This window comes from Simochromis diagramma, unplaced genomic scaffold (genome assembly GCF_900408965.1).
Source record: "Simochromis diagramma unplaced genomic scaffold, fSimDia1.1 OVJJ01000618.1, whole genome shotgun sequence".
NCBI classification, from domain to species: Eukaryota; Metazoa; Chordata; class Actinopteri; order Cichliformes; family Cichlidae; genus Simochromis; species Simochromis diagramma.
In genome coordinates, this window is record NW_024387423.1 from 737,010 (window position 1) to 761,179 (window position 24,170).

The 24,170-nt window shown below is 41.8% G+C and overlaps 1 protein-coding gene and 1 long non-coding RNA gene across 2 annotated transcripts in view; one reads left to right on the top strand and one right to left on the bottom strand.

Moving 5' to 3' along the window:
• LOC120722195 (dolichyl-diphosphooligosaccharide--protein glycosyltransferase subunit STT3B-like) overlaps positions 1-24,170 on the top strand; it is a 77,693-nt gene that overhangs the window by 16,625 nt on the left and 36,898 nt on the right. The window lies entirely within an intron of this gene.
• Positions 13,904-15,272, bottom strand: LOC120722200. The gene is made up of 2 exons (XR_005693374.1): positions 15,103-15,272; positions 13,904-13,949 (listed from the first exon to the last, which is right to left on the bottom strand). It is a non-coding gene; the product is annotated as an uncharacterized LOC120722200 (long non-coding RNA).

A 24,170-nucleotide genomic window follows, 5' to 3' on the forward strand; every position in this document is an offset into this window, starting at 1 on the left:
AGTGCCGGCTCCACACAGGCAGCCACTGAATCACACTCTGACTGATTTAGCTCCAAGTATTTCCAGCAGCATCGGTTTGGAGTGAATGTGCTGCGCTTGCAGATTGTCCCATTACATTGAGGAAAGTCATCTGTAACCATCTGAGCCCTTTCACTATCTGTCGGGGACCAAATGACTGCTGTTGGATCTTGTGTGCATAAGTAGTGAGATTTGCCATGCTTCATTTGATGAGTAAATAGATGCAGTCTGGCTGGAGGACTTTCCTCCTGATGATTTCTTCCTCTGTGCCTCTGAAGGAGTCCCTGCTTTGTCTATACTCGATGTTTGAATATGACACGGATCAGTTGAGCTTTCGTCATTAGTACATCACAGTTGACACGTCCTGAGTTTGGTAGTTTCTGATAAAATCAAATCTTTGCCTGAGCTTTTGTTTGTTTTGTGCACTTCAGGCCTGAAAATGTTGTAACTCGCTGCACAGTTGGCATTACACTGAAACTCTTTACTCTACATATGAATGCAGATGAAATGTGAAAAAATAGTATTTGGCATCTCGACTCTCAGCAAAAAGAGGATTTGCTTTGTCACTAGTCAGCGAGCAGCTTTCTTCTTTCCCAGCGGTGCTGTCCGACACTTTCCCTTGTTAAAATGACGAACGTGACTGGCGGCAGCTCATATCAGCTGTTGCTAATTAATTTTAATCCCACGAATAACTTGAAGGCAGACCGACGTACTCGACACAGTCTGTCTGTATCCTGCCAAAGAGCGCCAATGCCCCATCACGAGAGAAATGTGTGTCTGTGTTTCACATCTAGCTGAGGGACGTGCCTGCTATCTGGCACATTGCATCTGTGGAGACTAGCATGATGCAAACTCCTAGTTAAACTTTTACTTCTATTTCAGTAATCTAGGTTGTGAACTTTATCTGAATCTCAATTGCCAGCTCTTCTTTTTAATGCAGCTGCTGTACGTGTTTTTATTTTCACATATGGTCATTAAGAGCTCATTCCAGTCATGCATACCGTTGATGACTTTAGGATTTCTCTTATCTTTACAGTGTGTAGGCAACACAAACAAAGACGGGAGCTCTTTCTTTCTGTAGGCTGTTGGATTATAACGGAATCAACTAAAATGGTTTTCTTTGTATTTGATATTTTGTGTAAATTACACAAAGAGTCCTATCCATTCGATTCAGAGCATGAAAAGAAAAATCCACTGACTCGGATAAACATGTTCCTGTGTGTGTGTGTGTGTGTGTGTGTGTGTGTGTGTGTGTGTGTGTGTGTGTGTGTGTGGTGTACGAGTAAGCCTTTGACATAGTGGCTTTTGTCAAAGGTTCAGCAGTGGAACCCCACTTATTTAGACCTGCTGTCAGCTTCTGATTTAGAGTCGCTTTGAATTAAATGGCATGCTGTCAGAGAAATACTTAACTTGTTCTAGTCTCACACTTGCATAAAGTAATAAGTAACGCTAGAGCTGGGTGATTAATTGAATTGTAATTCAGTGCCAATTTTTGCCTTTCAAGGATTTTTTTTTTTTAAACAGGATAATCGGGATAAGACTTGTCCTGTGTTATAAATGAAATGCACAGCTTTTCTTTACGACAAGCTTTCAGCCCTCCGAACAAGCTCAGATTCATTCACTGTTTAGTGCAGCTACAGCAAAGGTGACAGGAAAAAAAACCCTTTGGACAATGAAATCTGTTTAGAAAGAGCCACATTTGTTAAAGTTTTCCACAGGTGAGCCTGTGCCTGCAGCGGCTGGAGGCTGTTTCACCTGTCCGTGGCACTGGTTGCTTCAGCTGGTGCTGTAGTTTCTGTTTCTGGGAGTCTCTGCTTGGGTCCGACTGTAAATTTCAGTATCGGCTAGTGAACATCTTCCTCTGCACCTCAGTCTGTGCCTGCTAATAACCGCACTGCAACACACCAACTACACATGAATCCTTGAGCTAACTCAGCACAGTGGACTTGGGGCCACATTTACTAACATGCTCCACCAGTGCAAACTGGGCTTTGGCCAAAAGAAAGTACCGTCTGTACTTACAAAGAGAGCACAGTGACAAGATTGTGTTTCAGAGGTGGGAACTGTGAGAGTTTTAATGGTGTTCCATGTGTGTTTTTGCGATTTACTTTCTCAAGGCCCAAACTATAGGGAGGAGAATATTTAAACAAAGTGTGCAAACTGATGCACTAACATTTGCTACGTGCAGTTTACTGCTAATTGTGCTGATATTTAATGCACTGTTGAACAGCATATCTGAATTTCACTGACTGCTCCTGTGTTTAGAAAACACAACTTTTGAAACCACCTGGAAACTAATTGCACTAATCACACCTATGAGTGTGTTTGGCGATTGTGCTATTATATTTTGCCACATTCAGGATATCTGGCCCTTGGATTACAGTAGGAGTGACAGTATGTCTTTGGAGTCCATGCTGGGTCCACGTGTGTGCCTGCAGGCAATGATGTTTCATACCTTAGGCTCTGAAGCCTGGATTATACTTTGTTGTGAACAAAGACAACTGGAGACCCGACAGTAGTCGGGCAGTAGTCATTCCTCTTATACAACTTGAAAGTCTTTTTGAAGACTGTTGCCAGGGCGCATGCATGATTGATCCACTGTAATGTAACTTCTGTGTGAGCGAATCATCAAAAAACAGGCAGGGATATGAACCTCTATGTTGACACACATCCTCATTGTCCAATGATGAAATCTGCGTGAATTCTGCATGGCTCTTTTTGTTGCACCTGAAATGCCCCACAAATTGCAAATTCGCATGTATTGCGCTATACAAATACGGGCCATTTACCATTGTAAGATGGGCTTGACAGTCAAACTGCCTATTGGACAATCCTCTGTCCCACTCCATGTCTACCTGTTTTTCATTTAAATTATATTTAAAGTTGAGGGAAATTTCCTGCAAAAAGACAACTTTTAAAAGTCCAATAACTATATAATTAATTTGATAAATCAGTGCAGTAAATAACAGCAGTTAAGTTGATGATTACAGTTGACAAACATAATTGTTATCATGTGGAAAGCTAGCAGGATTCCAGCTATTCTAATGTGCAAAAATGTAATGATTAGTTTAGGGTTAGCTAAGGATGCTAGGTACTCGTGCTGTAGCTGATTTGGGTAATGCTCCATAATAATAAATCTATTATGGTACCTATTTGCTGTAGTTCTGTATTTAATTGTTAAAGCATTGCACACATATTTTTCTCATAACAACTAATTTTCACAGCATGACCTAAAAGCAGAAGTTTGAAAGGTGCAATGGCTTGCAGTACAGGGAAAGGTGAAAAAGCTGCGGTCAGGCCTGCAGAGGAGAAGTGCGCATGAGTTCCTCTGCTGTGCTTCTTTGATATTCCGCCCCATCGTTCCTCATCTTAGATCCACATGAGCGGCATATTAAAGGGAGTTTCTACAGTGCTAACTTTGCATCAGAGAAATGTTGTTACCCAAATTAAACGTAACAACAAAGCTAAAATGATCAGAACGGTGTCGCCTTCTTTTCACAGCTGATTAATCTTTTAATGTGACAACAAACAGTCTCTGTGGCTGTCACTGATAAATATTTATCAGTATTACAAATTCGTTGTCCTGGTTTTATAGCTGACAAGAAACACAAAGGAGCTTGTGCAACATGTTAGATAGCTTTACAGTTCACTACAAAAGACAACAGTAAACCTGAATAATTTTTCCTGCTTCCATTCCTGTCTTCTCTCTCTCCTTAATAGCCCGAGCTAGCCTTGCTTCTTCATTGTGGTGCTATGCCTTCACCAGGTCAAAGATATTCTAGCCGGGCATGTCTGTTTAATGCAGCCAGCCCTGTCCCTGTGCTGTCTGCTTCACTCTCGCACTTTCTCTCCATCTCTCGTCACGGCATTTCTCTTTGACTCCCAGCAGAGCGACGGGTTCTTACATGTAAGCCTGGCAGTGATGTGAATAGCACAGTGATAATAGGGGATCTTGGTGATGAAGATAGCAGTGGTTTTCTCATTTTGCTCATATTTTCTTGGGAACAGATTAAAGGGTTTCCATATAAAGGATGTGCAGCATCCAGTCTGTACTGCTGATTGGATGTTGCTGTGTGACTATGGGAGAGTGACCTGCAATATGCCAGGATGGGTGCAGCAAATTCACCTCATGCAATCTTAAAGCAGTGTTAGGGACATAGTTTTTCCATTAGGCGTTTTAGTTGGAAAGTACAGTGTGGCAGATTCCCTGCAAGATTTTTTCACTCCAAGTCAGTTATTGACTGCTTGTCTGTGGCTGCCAGACAGGTGGCTGTTAAACTCGAATAACCAAATCAACACTTTGACCACTGTTTTCAGAAAGTGCAAAAGGACTGCTGGTAACCATAGCAACGATATTTGAATACAGCCTGTCTTATGTTTTCTTTGATGTAGAAGCATGATAGTGATGTCCTGATAGAAAACACCCACAGCTGTGATGTTCAGAGTTCAGACATCCAGCAATCATAAACAGACCTTTAAACCCACAGAGATCAGCTCTGTACAAACCTTAATATCATACAATCTTTTAAAGGGAACCTTCAATGCCCCCCCCCCCCCCCCCACTCTGTCTCTCTCTCTCTCTCTCTCTCTCTCACTCTCTCTCACACACACACACACACACACGCAGACGTTTTCAATAATGAGATCAGTATGCGTGCAAGTAATAACCTGATAGCCAAACGTTCAGGCTTTTTGAAATGCTAACTCCAGTGTCCCACAATAAGTACCTAATGACGGAATTGTTTCCCTCTTGTAGCAGTCTGTGTTGCTGGACATGTTCATGCTATCTGCATATTCAAATACGTGGATTTGGATTTCTGTTTGCAGAAGGCTACCAAAGGGCAACCGATCAGACGAAAGTGTACTCGTGGGGCCTGAGACGGCAGCTAAAATGGTTCTTTTCATTTCAGAAGTTGAACTGCGGGGCTGCACCAAAGCTCACTGTAAAACGAGGATTATTTTGAACTGTGTATCTTATAAAGCTAGACTAGGTCTAGACTAGTTCTTTTCCTCTGAGCTCAGCTCACTGTCGGGTTGTTCTGTAAATAAGCGCAGCTTTTACAGCTGGGATACCTCATTTTACCAAAACTGTAAGTGGCATTGGAAGCAGTTTCTCCTTGCTTGACATCTTTTTGTTCAGTGTTGCCTTTTACTAAAGCCACAGGTAGATTATTTTGATTGGAGGATCTATCAGTTTTTATTAATTTTCTATTAATTGCCCAGCCCTAATCAGGGGAAATGGTGTAAACAAATTCCATAACATGTTGGCTCACATGTGCCCCAGAGGTGATCCTACCGCATGCTGACTTCACAGCATGATTGCATTGATGGTGCGTATAAAGAAATGCAGAAATTCATATTTGAATGACTTTAGCTCAGTCTTTGGCAACACTACTTGACTGTAGTCTAGAAAAAAAAATTCTGAGCTCCTATCTTTCCTCCAGCAATTTAGCAGCTTTTTAACTCTTGTAAAAAGCGAGCCCATGTCGAGGGAGAAGCTTTGTCAGGAGCTGGCTGCGAATTTCTTTTTGAGCCTGAGAGCCAAATGACAAATAGGACAGCCTTGCCCCAGAAACCAGACTCAGGGAAACATATTGCCTCCTTCATCATGTGGGCAGCCACCCACCATAGATAGACCTGTGACCTCTAATTTAGGAAACAACGCTCCAGGCCTCACAATGACAAACTGCAATTGCTTCAGTTACTTTAAATGTATTTGCATCACTTCTCCTCGGTCAGACCTGTGGGGCCACACTGGGCTGAATGTTCTATTGTGATCCATAATGGGAATCATTATGCTTTGCTTGCACTTTGATTACTGTGATGGCAAGCCTGTCACATAGCAACCTTGTATTATTATCACCGGCTGCTATTAAAGAGTATTCACACAGCAGCCGCTTCCACTGCTGCAGCTCTGTGCCATTTATTATTAGGAATTTGACCTCAGTCTGAATGAAGACAGAGTGTGTAGGAGAGTCAGAATTTAGGCCAAGGGAATGAGTGGGTGAGCAGTGTGCTTATGCTCTGGGATTTCTATGGGCTCAGCAAACCTTAAACAAAAGGCATATTATTTATAAAAAAAAAGATTAGTCACATGATTTTTCCACCAGACTTTTACTGATGTGCCGAACTTTTTAATCATTAAACACACTATTCAAGTCAAACCAGTATGTTTCAGTGGCCTCAATGCCCTACTGACCTTAGAAACCGCTGCAGATCGACAGGCTTACGGTCAAAAACACATAGTACTCACTCCCTTGCTGAAATCCCTTATAAATATTACTCTATTTTTTTAAAATGTTTTTTTTTTTTAAATATTGAATGCACTTTAGTGAATAATTATGTAAGGTAATAAACGATTTGAGCAACATAATCATGGGATTAGTTTTTCCCATAATGAAGCATCCCTGTGATTGACTAGAATATCAAATGAGACAAACAATACACTGCAACAACAGGAATGCCAACCCCTGTAGAGGATTGGTGAAATGTAGAATGTAGATGGGGAAGAAAATGATACGACACACACAGCGACCAATGAAAGTCTCGAGTCTGGCTTGAGAGACTTCTGGTCTCAGTGGGAGTTCCCTGCATCAGTAATATAGTACACAACAGACCAAGACTAGCCAGCCGTCCCGTGCATTAGTTCAAATATGTTTTCTCATACAGGTTCATGCTGGTTTGGATCCTTTGGGCGAATGCAGTCAAGTACAAGCACAGCCGCAACCGCTGGTTTTATAGGATGCGTTAGCACACACGACGACCTGCTGTACCGTCTTCTCCGTGTTCTTAATGCGCTTCGTGATTTTTATGGAGGTATTGCAGAGAGGCTGACGTGCAGCAGTCACAAAAGTGCAGGCCTCAGGCCAAGGCTGCACTGATATGAAAGGAAATGAATTCATCACACAGTGCAGAATATGAAAGACCACAGCAGACACTTCAAACACTTCAAAGCCCGTTTGCTGCCAGAGGAGCAGATTTGACAGGAACGATCTTGACATGCATCACGTTTTATGCGTCGCAAAATAGCCAGCATGATTTTGGTATCCAACTTGGATTTGTAAAGCTAATGCCTAACATTTGTAGGGAAATGTGGCTGTGTGTAAGTTGGGGAATGACTGCTCAGAAAGTGGCTTTACAGCCAGATTTCCTTGGAGTAAACTTGAAGCTTTGTATGTAAAACTAATACATATTTACACCAGGGAATCTTAAATTGATGTTCGTGAAATGTCAGCTCTTGCCTCGCCATCCTCTCCCCATGCAGCTTGTGCATCCACACTGGGTACTAAACACTTAATAACTTTCCCTGACATGCAATGTGAGTAATGGCACCGAGCCACCAGCTAAATGGAGGTCAATTTTCACAGTGGCTGGTCAGTTTGTCTCCTGCCAGCCGTGGTCGCGTGTACTATACCAGCTGGAGACTTTAGTCAGCAGCAGCACTCTGTTTTGACTCTTTAATGAAGTGAATAAAGCTGGTGAACTTTGCAGAACTGGGCAGTGTGGGCAGTACTCACAGACATCTCTGTGCTCTAGAGGATGAATGGACCACTGAATATGATTGATTAAGCTTTATGCTGGCGGTAGGTTAATGTTCATTTTATCAGTTTAGACTGGAATTATTAGATGCTTGTTTCTTTAAGGTATTGATAAGGAAACTACTGGTGTGATTGTACCCATATATGCCAGGAGTGTCAAACCACAAGGCACCAGAATCGGTCCTTTCAAAACCTCCATGAGTTTGATGTCCCTGATCTACACTATGTGCTCGATCAGTGTGTGTAGCTTAGCCAATGAGTAATTAGTGTGTCCTCCGGACTAGAAGCAGTGTTGGCTTATTGGAGTGAAAGATTGCATACATTTTTCCTTATCAATCAAGATACATGAACGACAAATTAGACAAGCATAAAAAATCTTAATGAATACATTTTTACCTAATTTTATGATGTCATGAATGTTTTAAAACTGGATATGACAAGCAAGAGATAATGGTATTTGTCCCTGATAGCTGCTGTTTGCTTTTAGTCTTGTTTCAGATTCTGTGAAACCTTTGAGTTCGTTCATAGGTTCAGTATGAAATGCTTAATGATTATTTTGAACTGGGAATCACATAAAGCTACTTTAGTCAGTGCTAATAACGAGCTTGAAATGCTTTAAAAAGCAACTCGTGATGTTGTAGCTGGACTCTAGCCCGTGAGTATGTTCAAACCCTGGCTCTCAGAATAACTCCATATGCCCTAAGCACCATTACACTGATATAGTATTGTAAATTAGCAGTAGTACTACTTTCGGCTTTATGCCCTCAGTCTCTTCATAGTCCCTGACTTGCATTTCAGAAGTGGATAATTTCATGAATAATTTCACAGGCTGCTGAGGGGATGACCATTACCTTTTCTAAAGCTATATTCACATAAGAACTTTGGACAGTCTAGAGGGGATATTTTCTGTACACGGCCCACAAGATGAAATGGCCACATCATGGTAAATGGCCTATATTTGTATAGTGCTTTACTAGTCCTTAAGGACCCCAAAGCGCTTTACACATTCAGTCATCCACCCATCCACACACTGGTGATGGCAAGCTACATTGTAGCCACAGCTGCCCTGGGGTGCACTGACAGAGGCGAGGCTGCCGGACACTGGCGCCACCGGGCCCTCTGACCACCACCAGTAGGCAACGGGTGAAGTGTCTTGCCCAAGGACACAACGACCGAGACTGTCCGAGTCGGGGCTCGAACCGGCAACCTTCCGATTACAAGACGAACAGCCAACTCTTGAGCCACGATCGAGCCACAAGCCAGATCCTTTTGCACATGAGGGAACTACCTGCTTTACTTTCCAGTAGTAAACGTAAAGAATATTAGCTGTATTATTTGCACAGCTGAATTTTTACCAGGGAGCTGACAAGTATAGGAATTTGCATTCCCATATGCACCTCTGATCAGTGATTTCCTGAAAACGTCTGAGCTGCAGTGAATGTGTCAAAGCCCCAACCTGTGCTAGCAGCGAGTCCTGGAATCATTGGTTTATAGACTCTGAGAAAAGACAAGCTGAGGTGAGCTGGTAGATGTGCACTGGCTGATTTGCAGGGTGTGGCTGATCGTCTTATGACGGTGTGAATAACTGCTCCCTGCGTGCAGTGAAGAGAGTGCGCTGCTCTGTTTCGTCTCCTCCGATCTGTTCCTGAAGTGCTGAGCAGCTGGTTGGAAAAGGCAAAGCAGCAACTCATTAAATAATCATCAGGACTGCAATGGGCTGAACGATGGCATTGGGCTGTTTGTGCTTCACGCTGACCAACCAGCACCGCTGAAAACAAGAGCTCCAACCAACCTGTGAACTCGGCTTTCATCATAATTATAGAAATTTTGCCATAGTGGATTTGCATTTGTGCTCATATGTACTGAATTCATGTTTCAAACACAGTGCAAGTTGCACAGGTCAGTTTGAACACCCACCTCCTCACTGCTACTGCAGCGGGCTCTACAGCCTGCTCCAAAACTCCAGAAATGCACATTCCCTTTATACATATTTGATAGACTCCTTGTCCAGGAGAGAGGTGCTTTCAGGGTGTTGTTGGGTCTCAAAGTCAAAGCAATCTGCAAAGAATGCTCTTCTGGGAGGCTAATATGTTGCCCTCGCCAACTTACTTTCTTCAAGGGCCTGTTAACTTAAACTTGGTGTCATTTTGTGTCATATCACCTGTTTTTGAAGAAGTATTACTCGGCTGTTTTCTCCCAGTCTCACTGATTCCTATGAAAAATGTTTTCTCCTCGGCTCTTTAAAGTTATAGTCAGCCGCACATGCTGAAGTCCTTGAAGATGAGCAACTGCACATTGAGGAGATTAAAGACATGGAAAGGAAGCCACAGCTTCGTTAGTCTGCTTATCAGATCACACATTGTGCCGTCCTCTTTCATAGGATTTAAGGTGCTTTTCTGTTCTGGAAATGGAGACTAGTTCAGCTTCACTGTGCACCAAAAGCAATCTGGGTCCTAAACCTTTACACATTGGGCCTCCTTCTCAAACTTTTCTATAGAAATGTTATTTTCCCTCACATGAAAACCTCCCACTGGATTTATGCTCACAGACCAGTTTCGTTGAAACCTCTGTGTTTATTTGACAAAACGGTGGCAAAGGACCCTGAATAACCTTTCGCTTCATTTTTCTGCCTGGTGTTGAGAGATCGACGCTCACTGTAATCAGTGTACATAAGTGGTTCTTTCTTTTTGATGGGGGGAAAAAAAAAAAAAGCTTGGTCAATAAGGTACATTAGCTAACTAAATGGCTGTAGCTTAAATGTAATTTTGAATCAGAATCAGTCTCCTGATGGTTGGACACGGGGAGGTGTTAAATTAAACTGGGCAGGCTGCCAGGCTGTAATCCACTGGTGAAAACGCTGCAACATTTATAAAGCACTGGATTAAGCTTTTATTTATTTATTTTAGCTTTTAGACTGTTTGTATTTAAGTGATAATGGTAGTACTGAGAGAGCGGTCAGTTTTACTAATCCACTCTTCGGTGTACAGGAAGTCCTCCTTTGTTTTCATCGGTGTTACCGACGATGCATTAGTTATCCCGGCTGTTTTCTTTCGTGTCATACGAGTTAAAGATGAACACATAATAATTAAAGTGAACTGGTGATGAATCGTCCTCCACCCCAAATCATACATTAACAATAGCCTGATTTTGCACATGATTCATAATGATGAAGATAAAGGAAAAATAGAAAAGACCAATTAATGAGACTGAAAGAATGACCCATTTAAACCTGAAAGTAGCTGCATCCTGATGTATCTGTAGGTTGTGTTGTAGAGGAGGCCTATGTTGAAGATGTGTTGAGCATTTGTTTCATTGCTGTTCTGTTTTAAGAATTTTTAGACCAGGTTGAACCGGTGGCTGTGAAATGCTAAATGAATGAACTGGGGATTATTTTTTTGTTTAATCTTCTTATGCACGTCAGAGCTGTGACTTGTAGCTTATTTTTTAAAGGGCAAAAACTGACAATTGCAGTCCAAGTTAAAGGAAACTGTTTTGTCATCAGACTCATTCGTGACCCTAAACTCGGACTAGGAAGCAGGATTAGTGGCTGAGTGAGGGAACTTCATGGTATATTCAATCACTGTCTACTGATCAAGTCATCAATCATTTCTCTGGAAAATAGTAACAGTAATATCCTCTGAAGCAAGGTGTGCAGACAATAAGATCATGTAGTTTTTAAGAGGACATCTAAAGACTTTCTTTCCCTGATGAGCATCAAAAGATCAAGATCATTATGAGCAGCTTTATTTCTGGCTTTCTTCTGGTTGGCTGCAGGAAATGCCCTCGTTTAAGCCCTAGCATAGCGATATCCAAGTGTTCCTAAAACAGCCTTTCTGAATCCTTACGCAGCGTAAAAGTTGAAAGTAAGCCAACTTCCTGGTTGAAATATGTTTTAACATTTGTTGTTTTCTTGCTTTTAGATTTTTAGTTTTCAGAATCTCCAAAAATGATAAATATATAAAAAATTTTTGTTAATGGATAATATCTGGATAAATAATCTAGCTGGGGCTACTAGATAATCTCCAGAGCTTTCTGCATGCTCTCATTTGTTCTGGGACGGTTATGTAGTGTAACACAAACTTCATGTAAATGCACTTGTGGGTAAATTTGGAAACCCTGGATTACCTACTTATCTAATAACCACCTGTGACCGCGTATCGTAATGCTAACAATTGGTTAAGTGCAAACAATATCCTGAGCGTGTTCATAGTGCAGCTCCTCTGGTTTACTGGACAAGATCCACATTCAACTAGATTTTGTGCTTTTCTCCAGGAAGTGACAGCTGTGACGCAGACAATCAGTAGAGATTGATGTAAGGAATCAGACTACATGATGAGATGAAGGGAACAGTGATCGCAGTCCTTTTTAAAAAGCTTTCTTTTTTCTCTCATCATTTTCTGAAATGGACTCCAAGTGCAGAGAATTAGACCATGAAATAGGCTACTGACTCAAATGGCTTTTCTGAGTCAGATTTTTTTTTTGTGTGTGTGTGTGTGTGCTTGATTTCAGTCACAAAATGGAGAATATGAACACAGTGGCAATAACACAAGTCATTTAAATTAAAACGGTTGCAGCTAAAGTTAACCTGCCAGACGGCATTCAAATATATTTTCATTATTATATATAGTATCTGAACATAAGAATGGCTGAAAACACTTGTGACTTAGCCATTTACATGTACAGGAAGCACAAGTTTGATGGCATAGTTTAGTAAATGCTATTAGACAGGAAATACCAGTGATGAGGTAAAACACCTGTAATTAGTTAGCAAAGATGAATAAACCAGTGGTAGCCATCTACCAAGAATGGGTTCATGTAAAGAGTGATAACAGAGTCAGTGAGCAGACATGTGCGCCTCGTCTCCACTTCCAGAAATGATATTAATGCATATACAGGCTAAAACGTCATCTCTTAAAAATGAAACCTGGTGAGCAGCTTTCCCAAAAATCTCCTTCATGGCACTTGGACAATTCCAGAGCAGCGTTAACGCAAAGTTTCAGAAAGGACGTATTTAGCTTGTGTACAAGAATTACCAGTCTGCTTTTTCATTTTTCCCCACTCTGTGTGGGTATGAAGACATTAGAAAATGTAATTTTCCCACATGATTCCATGAGTGCCAAGTCAAAAGACAAAAGGCTGACTTTTTTAATATTTTTCATATGACTCTCACACAGTTTCTTGATTTCCAAGAACAAATCTGTTGTAGGTGGCAGAGGCTGTTTCAACAAGTTAAAGTAGCTTTGATTCTACCAATTACTGAAACAGGTGGAGACCCCCATCTGTCTGTGGAGTCGGTGATTTCTTCCGTCACTGCTTCATAATTAGTGCTGGCAACATGCTCCATCCTTAGCACAGCTTGTAGCCCTAACACATTTGTTTGTTGTGTATTCTCGGATACCCCCAGATATTTATATTAAATTTATGACATCGTACATGTAATTTTATTTTATTTATTTATTTTTACAAATAAGTAAATAAACATCACAAACAAAAAGAAGAAAGGAGGAGAAAAAAGCAGCATAATAGAATAAGAAGCCATGGTGTGGGATTCACAATACAACAAAAAGCACAACTTCTGGTCTCACGCGATTGGCTCAAGTCTGTTTCAAGGCCTGAATAACGGTGCCAATTCTCACGATATATGCAGTTTTGAAATAAATGCAGTTGCATCAGCATACACAATGTCTCTCTGGTTTAGGGGTCAATGTATTTGCCTTACATGTGAAAGATCCCTGTTTTGACACCAGGAGGATTCATAAACCCAGCCTCAGGCGGCCACAAGCTAATGTGCTTCCAGTGGTGGAAAAATTTGGTGAGCTATGGGCTCTTGATTTCTGCTGTTAGCCTTGAAAATAAGCTATTATTATTGTTATTATTATGAAAACTCATTAGTGTGGCTGTAGCCCTAAAGCACCTCCTCAGCTTGAAGCTGTAGTATTTGGCTCGAGCTATCAGATAACCGATGATCGTACTTTCCTGGCTGATTACTAAAGCAAGTTTTTATTAGAGCTGGCCCGGGGGTAAAATATCATGCATCGAATTTGCTTCTGTTTCTGGCCATATGATAAAGAGCCATCTCCGGCCCCAGCTGCCGCCTCCCCACGCCTGTTGAAGGTGATTTAGACAATGAATGAGGGTCACCATTTCCTACGGTAATTTGCACTCTGATGATTTCTTATCTTGTCTGCAGCATCCTCGCTGCATGCTCAGCATCGGGTCACTGGTTGCTTTAGTTTGGAATTTGTTTCATTTAATTTACTTGATTTGTTTAAATTAAGGGAAAAGTTGTGGGTGATTTTGGTAATCTCTGATTCGTACCTGTGCTGACCTTTTGTGGTGGTTTTTGTTTTTTTTAATTGGCCAATAATGCTCAGGTGGAGTTATTCTCATATCCTCATTGTAGGGCTGCTCGATTATGGCAAAAATGATAATCACGATTATTTTCACTGAAATTGAGATCACGATTATTTGACGATATTTATTTAACCCTTTAAGACCTACTATAGAACCAAGTCCACCAGAGCTTATATTATTTATTTTTTTTATATGCTGTAGTGCCATTTGTGGGAGCATTTCAAGTTGCTATACATCAATACAACTGTTATAGCCCATATTTTAATAATATGTATGCATTAAGTCCATAGTAATTACATAAATTGCAAAAAAGTGCAATAAACTACAAAAAAAATTGAAAATCGCTTTTGTTTTGTTTACATATATTTCTACTTGGAGAAATTTAAGAGGTTTATCCCTCAAAACTTTAAATACAATAAAGTTGCAAAAAATAGTTTCCCACCACAGGAAATTTATTTTGAGTGTCTTCATAGCTTTATTTTGGAGATACAGCAATTTTTATATACTGCAGGAAAAACAAAAAACAATCCTATGATGCAAATTTGCAAAGAAAACAGCATGTGCATCATTTCACTGTGGGAAGTGTTACGAACAGCTGATAGGAACGGCAAAGCGTGTTTCTGGAATATTATGTTTTTGTTCCTGCAAGCGCTTTTTATGCAATTTTTGCAAAGTGGAACGAAATGTGGAACGAAACCTGTGACCGAGGACAAGCTGATGGCATAAGATGTAAGTACAACTCCTCCGGTTTCATATGCAAAACAAATTATTGCGCTAGCTTACACGGTTCAGATTCTACAGGGATTTAAAAATAGTTACGCAAAACGGAGCGTGCTGCTCTGACCGGCTTTAAAGGGTTAACAATGACTTTAAAAAAACAATATAAAATAGTGTGCAACACCACTGAAGTTTTTTTTTTTTTTTTTTAAACTCTCTTTTCAACCAACGGCAGTCACTCTCCAAATAACTTCTGCTTAGCTTTCCGAGCTTCCCTCGGGTCCTCTTAATCAGCGGTCTCCAACCTTTTTTGCGCCACGGACCGGTTTATGCCCGACAATATTTTCACGGACCGGCCTTTAAGGTGTCACGGATAAATAAGGGAGGGGCTAATAATCGGCTCAGTCATTTTTAATGATCGTTGAAAGCCCAGATCGTAATCGTGATTAAAATTCGATTAATTGAGCAGCCCTACCTCATTGTGTCTTCTTGCTTGTCCACTGCTTACCATAATATAGGATTTTCAGGAACCTGATGAGATGTGATCTCAATGAGGATAAAACTGAGATCCTCCTTATTGGCACCAAATCCAACCTTTTGAAGGCGAACCATTTCTCACTCACCATCGATAACTCCACAGTTTTCCCTTCTCCTCGGGTTAAGAGCCTTGGTGTCATCCTAGACAGTTCACTTTCCTATAAATCTCACATCAATAATCTCACCCGTTCTGCCTACTTCCATCTACGTAACATTAACAGATTGCTTCCTTCTCTTTCCACCCAGTCTACGTCCATTCTTGTCCACAGTCTTGTTACCTCCCATATTGACTACTGCAATTCTCTTCTGCATGGTCTCCCCCAAAAATCCCTCCATAAGCTTCAACTGGTTCAGAACTCTGCTGCTCGCATTATCACCAGAACCCCCTCCTACCAGCACATCACCCCTGTTCTTCAGGAACTTCACTGGCTCCCTGTGAAATTCCCGATAATATTCAAACTTCTTCTGCTCACCTTCAAGGCCATTCATAACCTCGCTCCTCCTTACCTTTCTGACCTGTTAACCACTACCTGTTCTGCCCGTTCACTTCGATCTTCTTCTTCTATCCAGCTTGCTGTACCTTCCTTCCGCCTCACCACCATGGGAAGCAGAGCTTTCAGCTGCTCTGCTCCCAGGCTGTGGAATTCTCTGCCCCCAGAAATAAGAAACACTGGTTCTCTCCCCCAGTTTAAATCCCAACTCAAAACTCATCTGTTCAAATCTGCATATTCACTGTGAATCCACTGTTTATTAATTTTATCTTGTGCTTTTGTTTTATTGTTCTTATTCTGCCATTGTTTTACTAAGTGTTTTATCCTATTGTAAAGTGTCCTTGGGTGACTTGAAAGGCGCTCATAAATAAAATTTATTATTATTATTATTATCCGATTATGCTTTTGTGCAAGGTCCCTCTCCTCTCTTGGCGTTCAAACCACCATATTTGTTTTTCCTCTTAGCCTCTGACTTCCACACTCCATGCCTGCTCAACCAACCAAACACAATAAGAGATCAATGATCCTTTTTTTCTTCAGTTTTCCAGTTTTCTTACTTGCTAGTGGTTTTTTTTGGAGGGGCTTTTAGTTATTGTAGTCCACATTACAGGTGGATTCAGAAGAAAAGGTGAAAATCAAAAGTCCATACTGTACTATCCACACAGACTGTTAGAGCTCTGTGTGTTTTCAGCTTTCCAGTGTTTCTTTCAGCACACACTGGTTTATTGAAACTGGTGATGGGTGAAGCTGGTAGCACTGATTGCCTTCCAGTACTCAGAAACTCTGAGGGTGTAACCACCCACCTGAACATTGTTTTGGACCAAACACCCAATCAGATGGTGCAACATATCTGATTCTGAGCAGAAGTGGCGTTCGCTGTCCTCTCCACTCCAGGAACTGCCCGTCTGCCTGCAGTGAGATCTGTTGTCAGATGGAGGCAGTGTACAAAGTATGTACTACAACTGGTGTGTGGGCCATTCCTTGCTTGTGCCGTTTTTGGTCTGTTAGCCAGCCGCAGAAGAGAGTGAAGTTCTAACATGCAAAGAGCTGAAGTGAAGTGTCCACCGCACCCTCTGTCTGTGCTTTTCATGCATCATTCAGGATCTTGGAGGACTCCACTGGAGTGCATCTGGGGTGGGTGAAAACCCCTCTCTCACTTCTGACTGGAATCGTGTATGTGGACAGGCACATGTGGGACCATAAATCCCTCCCTGCCAGTGTAACGCCTCAAAGTCTGTTTTTCCAGGGGCTGGAATACTGTTGCACGATGCAAACTCTCTTAAGGCTTAAACGTGCTGATGAATGACTTGGCTAATAGAAAACTAATTACCAGCATTTTTGGTCATTAATTTACATTCATTATAATGCTGAGCTGTGGGTAATCTTGATGGCCTCTTTTTGTTATTTTCCTCACAAAAATAAATGAAAAAATAATTGCCACATTAATCAGTAATGAATGAATTATCAACTGTTCATTTGGAGCATATTTAAAATTTGATGGGGAAAAAAAAAAAGTTAGCCTGTTCATACTCCTACCCTCTATCCTCGTCTTCCCCTCTTGCCTGGCTCGGATCTTTCCTCCGCACTCCTCCTGCTCCTCTCTACATTCATTTGAACTAATGTCCCATCCTCCTGTTTCCTGTTTCTGCTCATCTTCTCCTCCCTCTGTCTCCTCCTCTCCCTCTCCCCTGGTAGATCACTTGTCAGCCAAGACTCGGAACAATGCAACAGTTTAAAAAGAGAATAAGAAACCCCCAACACACACACACACACACACACACACACACACACACACACACACACACACACACACACACACACACACACACACACACACTCTCCCCTCTGTCTTGTCTTCATGGACTGTGAAATTAGGTTTTACTTAAAATGGGGCCAGTGGAGTTTGGTGAGGATGAGTGATTTAAAGGATTGTTTGCAGTTTATGAACATAAGGAGAGGCAAGGGAACAGAGCTCCATTTCTTTCATGTTGGCTGCGCCCATCTCATCAAGCATTCACAGAAGTCTGACCTCATACACAAACACAAGCATGGGCTTGATAGGTGGAGAGAATGCGCTCTTATACTTTTTACTGCAGGGGCCTCTGACCCTCTGCCCACTCATGTCAGTGCATGTGCCGAGTACCCATCAGCACGGTACGGAGCTTGATATGGTTTCTCCCGCTGCCCTTCTGACCTGAGCCTCCACTTCAGCTTTTTTGAAACTGTGGCTGCCTCTCCCTTTCAGGGATCATTCTCACAACCTGAGTCCACGTTCTGGTAGTTAACTTGCAGGAGTCCAGACTTGCTCTTGGAAAAGTGTCAATATTTTGGGTTGATATGAAGCTCTGTGCAGATAACCTGGTGATGGGTATTACTCAGTTTTCATTGACTGCTGAAGCTGCTGTTGGTGGTTCTTTTGCATTCCTGCACGTGTTGTGTGAGCAGTGACTGCAACAGTCTGTTAACTTAGTCATTGTTAGTTTAGCAAATCACCTGCTGTTGTGGGCTTTAAAGCTTTTTATGTCAAATCCAGTGCATTTACTGTGACACTTCACTGTCTCCCTGTTAGTCTGAAGAGTTTTGAGGGTGGCTTTATTATTAACAAGTTTTCAAGGAAAAAATCTCGAATCTTTTAAAATATCTTTTTGGGAAAAAGTGGAAAATGAAATCGCACTTTACCTTGCAGCATGAGTCGACTCTACCAGCAGTTAGAGTAACATTAGCAGACTAGTGTAGGTTAAGTGTTTCACACAGGCTGTACACAAAAGTTGGCATAGCTCAGTGTTCCCCAACCACTCAGGTGTGCCGTGGAAGATTATCTGGTGCCACCTGATTAGTACTCTAAGCGACTGGTGTGAATAACGGGCAGAACAATTACATTCTCCTATACTAGAGGGCAGTACAACTACCTGCTATAATTAAATGGGTTGCCAACTGCCAGTAAAAGAGAAGAAGATGAGGAAGAAATTACATAATAGTCATGCTGTAAGACACCCCAGCGTGTAATAGCAATAGATAAATATTTGAAAACAAAAAGGAGTCAATCTGACCTGGGTCATGGAGAAAATCCCAACCCGTTACATCAGTAGCGTGCTGTGTGGATCTGCTGGCAGCCGTACAAGACATGATCTGGGTGCAAAATGAATCAAACTAAGACTACCCAAATAGTGATGCTGGCATGGCACAAACACCGCCACTGTGAAGGCCTAAAGAGACGGGGTCTTAAATAACCTGGCAGAACACTCGCCAGGTGTTCTGAATCTCCGGTCATCTCTTGAGTGTGCACCCAAACAACTCCTGCAACGCACACATGATGGTCTTGGAGCCGTAACACTGTAATAACATCAGTCACTGTAATATGGAATCATTTGAACGATCGCAGTTACAGACATGAATACTCATTTCCTGTGTTTTGAACTTTAGAAGTTGTTTTTCAGTAAATTTCCCCGTCTCTAACTAGACCAGTCACTTCCTGCTCTGTGTAGTAAGCTGATTTTTAAGACTTGGTGGAAAGAGAAAAGCATGGTGTCTTTATTTGGATTAAAGCAGAGTCAAAGTGAAGGATTAGAGAGTCCCAGTAGAAACTGCTGTGTTACTTCTGGAGAAACCTCTCTGCCTGCCTCTCTGTACCGCGAGCATTTTATGCATGACAGCACTTCAGAAGCCATTTCATTTCTGTTGTCAATTTAAATCTCGAGGGTTTGGGAATACATATAAGATTTTGGGGTGTACTGCTGTCGCTCTCAAATGGATTTGCTTTAGTGTGGCTGATTTGAACATTTTTCTGGGACTGAAGTGTGCAGGGTGGAGAAACCAGAGATGGTTTGGAAAGTGTCATTCGCTGAGTGTCCCACTGGAACCTTAATTTTAAACACATACTCAGGTCACATCTGCTGAAAACGAGTTGATTCAGAAGCAGTGAAACAATGGGAAAACTAGACTCAGGCTGGCTTACATGACAACAAGGCTGCTCTTTTAAGTGCTGCTTTGCTGTTGGTTAAAACAAAACAAGGTTTAACTGAACTATAACAAGTTCAGAGCAACACAAGGCAGCATGCAGTATTTGGAGTGTTTATTGTATGTTTTTATGGAGGACACACACATTGGTGCCTTTGTTTCCTTCATGCACCTTGTACAGATCCTTCACTCTTAACTTGGCATGTCAACACCACAACACTATTCCTTCTGGGACCTTTTTGTGTAAATATTTTTGCATGCATGCCTTTTTTTTATATTTTTTATTATGTGTGTATATCATCTGCTGTGTGTGTGTGTGTGTGTGTGTGTGTGTGTGTGAGATTGAAGTGTACAGCTGCGCATTCATCTCTTTGATGTCACTTCCTGTCATCTCCTCAGAGCTGTGTGTTTTTCAGTCCTCCTGTGTCGAGCTCCCCCACACACCATCTGAAAGCAGCGGGAAGCAGGATCAGCCTGTGGAGGCTGCCGCTGCGCCGCCTGTCCTTGGAAAACCTCGCGGTGCGGGTCATTAGAAGGGGACGCTGCCCTCGCTTTGGCTGCACTTTGGCTGCCTGCCGCGTTTAAAGATGCAGCAGGCCAATTTTCAGCGCACACAGCGAGGAGAAAGGCCTTGTTCTTTGAGATAATAAAGCAGAGTTCTATATTTGACTTCACTCTGCCCTAAAATGATGGCTCCGATTCAGCTGCAGAAATCAGCTCTGACCGATACTGTTATATTGACAGTGAAATGACATTTACTGATGTCGGTGCCAATATTTATCTGTTGTCACATCACATTTGTGCTGCCTATATTCTGAAAAATGTAGGCTTGAAGAGCTTCGTTTCCCTGCAACAGAAGGAGAAATAAACAAGAACAAAAAGCAAAGGAAGCTAAAAATGATCAGCATCCACTCTTGGAAGTAGCTGCTGTGACATCACTCACTGGTTTATGAAGGCCTGTTTTGAATAGCTTGTCAAACAGAAGTCATTCGCCAATGAGCACACCGGAGATGATCTGTCATGTCAGTCTCATGTGCTTCAGATGAAGACAGCTGGACTGACTTATTTTGTTTCTGATTACATCTCACCTCTCATCTAAGAGGCTGCTTAAGTTCTCAAAACAGGTATTGAACCCCTCGTGGAGTTTTCAGCTTGGAGTTGGTCCTGAGAGAGTGACGGGGGGTGAATTTCCCAAGAAGTGCATGTTCAGTTAGACGCCATTTGTGTCCACTGTGAACATGAACAGAGGTGATCATTGAGCAGGTGGTGGCGGCCTACAACACAAGCTATTAGCCATCTCTCAGATCAGACCTGCGTGTCCTTCGCAGGATTTAAAAAGCATTTCTTCCTGGAAGTTTTACTTCTACCACCACGATACTGTTTCAGAACACTGAGTGGCAGGTCTCTCACAATCAGTGGATCCCTATAAAAGACAAGAAAATGTCCAAATGGAGACTCTAAGACACTGTACTAATAAATGGATACATGTACAGACCATGCATTTGGTACTCCTGTGAAATTACAAGCAGACAGCGTTTTGCTGCAATTTCCAGACGACCTGCAGAAGGTGTTGTCATGGTAATCTGTCCCAACGATAGTTTTTCATTCATTGCTTGAGTTTTTGCTCCCCGGGGGCCGAGCGAGACCACATGTTGTCTGTGGTAAAGTAGATTTATCTCAGTGCAGTAAAGCTTTCTGCTGGCTCTGAATTATTTACAGACTATAATTTTTCTAGCCAACTCTTAATTATCTGATGATGAATGGCTGAGAGTGATTAGTGTTTGTTCTACTCTGGAAAAGAGATGTTCGTATTTAACCCAGAAGGCTGCTGCTAATGGAAGCGTAGTGCTGGATTTGAGGCTCGATGTTGTACTGGATCTCTCATACATATACCACTTGAGTAATATCTTTAAGTGGAAAAACAGCGAAGTAAACAGCTCATTGGTTTTTGTCAGTGGATTTGAACAAATGGGCATCTGAATATATTCTCTGTATACCCCACCCCAAAGCTATTAGCAAAGAGTGAATAATAGAGTTCGGTCAGCCAATAGTGCTGTCATATATCTTAGATTTGCTTTTTTACTTTATCTTCCAGGCATGGGGAAGGGCCTGACATAAGTAGGACTTGATCTGCAATATTGTGGTTCACTTTGTGAAGTACAGATTTTACGGAGGCATGTTTTAAGCAAGGATCAGCCTGTTCAGACATCCCAAAACCTCAGGTGAGAAAAGAAAACAGAAGAAATATGTGGAAATGAGAAAACTCAATCAATTACTGCTGGGTTTATGCTGCTCACTCGATCATCCTATCGCCCCTTTACTTTTACACTCCTGTTCAAAATTGAGAATGTTGTCTAGTTCCCATAAATGCAAACAGCTTGGCTGACCTTTAAGACTGCGGTGTGGTTGCTTACTTTAATTTAGAGCCCTGAAGTGTTTAAGTTTTGAAGGTGCAAACCTTGATCAGTGCCATGGAGCAAGAAATTGAAGTCCCAACAACTCAGACTCTATAATTTACTGAATGACACTCTGAATATGTAAAACCTTGATATACAGGGAAAAAAACCCAACTGTGTAAAAACACATTTCCCCGTAGAACTTTAAAAGTCCCCGTTGACTCATTTAGTGTGAACTTCTGGGGTTCAAGAGCCCACACTGCCTGTAGTGCTGTGTGGCTGGGATGAGATTTTTTTTTTTATCTCGGTTGAGCTCTTAAGTCTCTGATACCAGTTTTAGTTGGTGTTATTATTTGGAATAGGATGGGACCAAGCTGGAGTTTTAGCATAGAAAGATTTCAAAAATAAAGAAGGTACTCATTCACCGGCTTTTGTTTGGTACAGTAGCTGGAGTTAGTTTCATGTCCTTGACTGAATTTAGAAAGGCTAGTGTGCCTTTTCTGGGGAGTAAAAAAAAAGTTTTTCTGTGTTTTAATGAGCCCATATCCCACGGGTGAGACAGAATTCTGCTTCATCTGACATCCTGTCTGGAAATGGTTTTGAGAGCCCATCATCCAGAGTGTTGAGTGTGGGAGGTGAGTGTTTAGCCCATCCACTGGCTGTCTGAAAAGCTTTAGGATACTGCTGGCTTTCCCAGGCTGTAATGGTAAGAGGAAAGTTAGAGGAATTTTCTCAGACCAGGGAGGAACCAGGGCAGCAGACACACGATGGATGACTTCTGTTGTATGTACAGGCTCCTTTTCTCTCATTGCTTTTTTTTTCTCCAATCAGCCTCCAAGAGTGAGCATAAAAACCTGCGCACGTACCCTCAATCTAGAACTCATTCCTAAGGGGGCTGAGCAAGCCATATGCTGCAATCCCGCCATCAAGTTCTGTTTTTCGTGGAGGGACAGTTTGTATTGAGCACTCTAATACTTTGGAGAGGCTCAGGGGACAAGCAGACTAACTGCTGAGTAGTCTCAGCTTGGAAACTAAGAGCTACGTGCAGGATTTGTACAATAGCAGCACTCTGTCTACCTGAACCATCTAATTATAGACCGGGCTGTAGTTGAATTGCTCTAAAGTCTCACTGTCTGTAAACAACAGGCAGGCAGAAGGCTGGGGAAGAAAAAGAAGGTAAAAGTGAAAATGTTAGCAAATGAGCATGAGTGGAGAGGGAAAAAACTGCAATGAAGCTGTGCATCTGTTACGGTGTCAGCTGAGATCACAGTAGTATGTGAAGGTGTGGATGAGGCAAGTTTCTGCCAGTTTACCCAACAACCCTTTCAATTAGCAGTAATTGGTTTTGCATACGAGTGTTAACGGTGCAGCCAAACCATTGGGGACCGATACAAATACGGTCACACCCGGCAGTTTGCAGGAAAACTAGGCACGGATCTGACCTGACTTTGATAAAAATGCAGTGCTCAGCTCCATGTAATGATGTCCTGTGCTGAGGGTTTCTCAGCAACAAACTGTTAATAGGTCGAATACAGAGCTACAGCTACTGTTGCTTGTGGAAACGAAAAAAAGCATCTGCCTGTTAGCAAGACTGCGCAAAAGCTGCCTAGCTGAATATCAAGAAAGTTGATTAAGAGATGGCACAAAGGCGAAGAAAAAGACCATTGCATTTTGCCACACAACCATACTTTTGCTAAAATTACTGAATAAGCTGTTGACCTCACTTCTTGAGTTCTGGCTCTGTTTAAATGCTAAAATAAAGGCCAGTTTTTCCTACACAGACGTCTGTTATAGCATACTGCAAAGTTTTGGGCAGTAGGAGCAAGTCGGGACGTTCTCAGACCTGAAATGGTAGGAAAAGACTGAACCCTACATCTAAGTTGTGCCCTCTAAGGAACAATGTAGGTTTTTCTTTAGTAGATTTAAAAAAAAATAATCCACTCTGTGCATTAAATATCGCCCACTCTCCAAGCCTCTACTTACCTTAAGCCTTGACCTGCCTTGTGGCGAATGATGTTTTTAAATCACTTGCATAAGGTTTGGAAACATGTTCAGGTTAAAGTTGTGGTCTCCATTTGCTTTACAAAAACATGGAAGATATTTTCAGAGACGCAGTGAGGACATGCACAGTGTAAATGCTTTAAGCCAGTGGCTCATAAAAC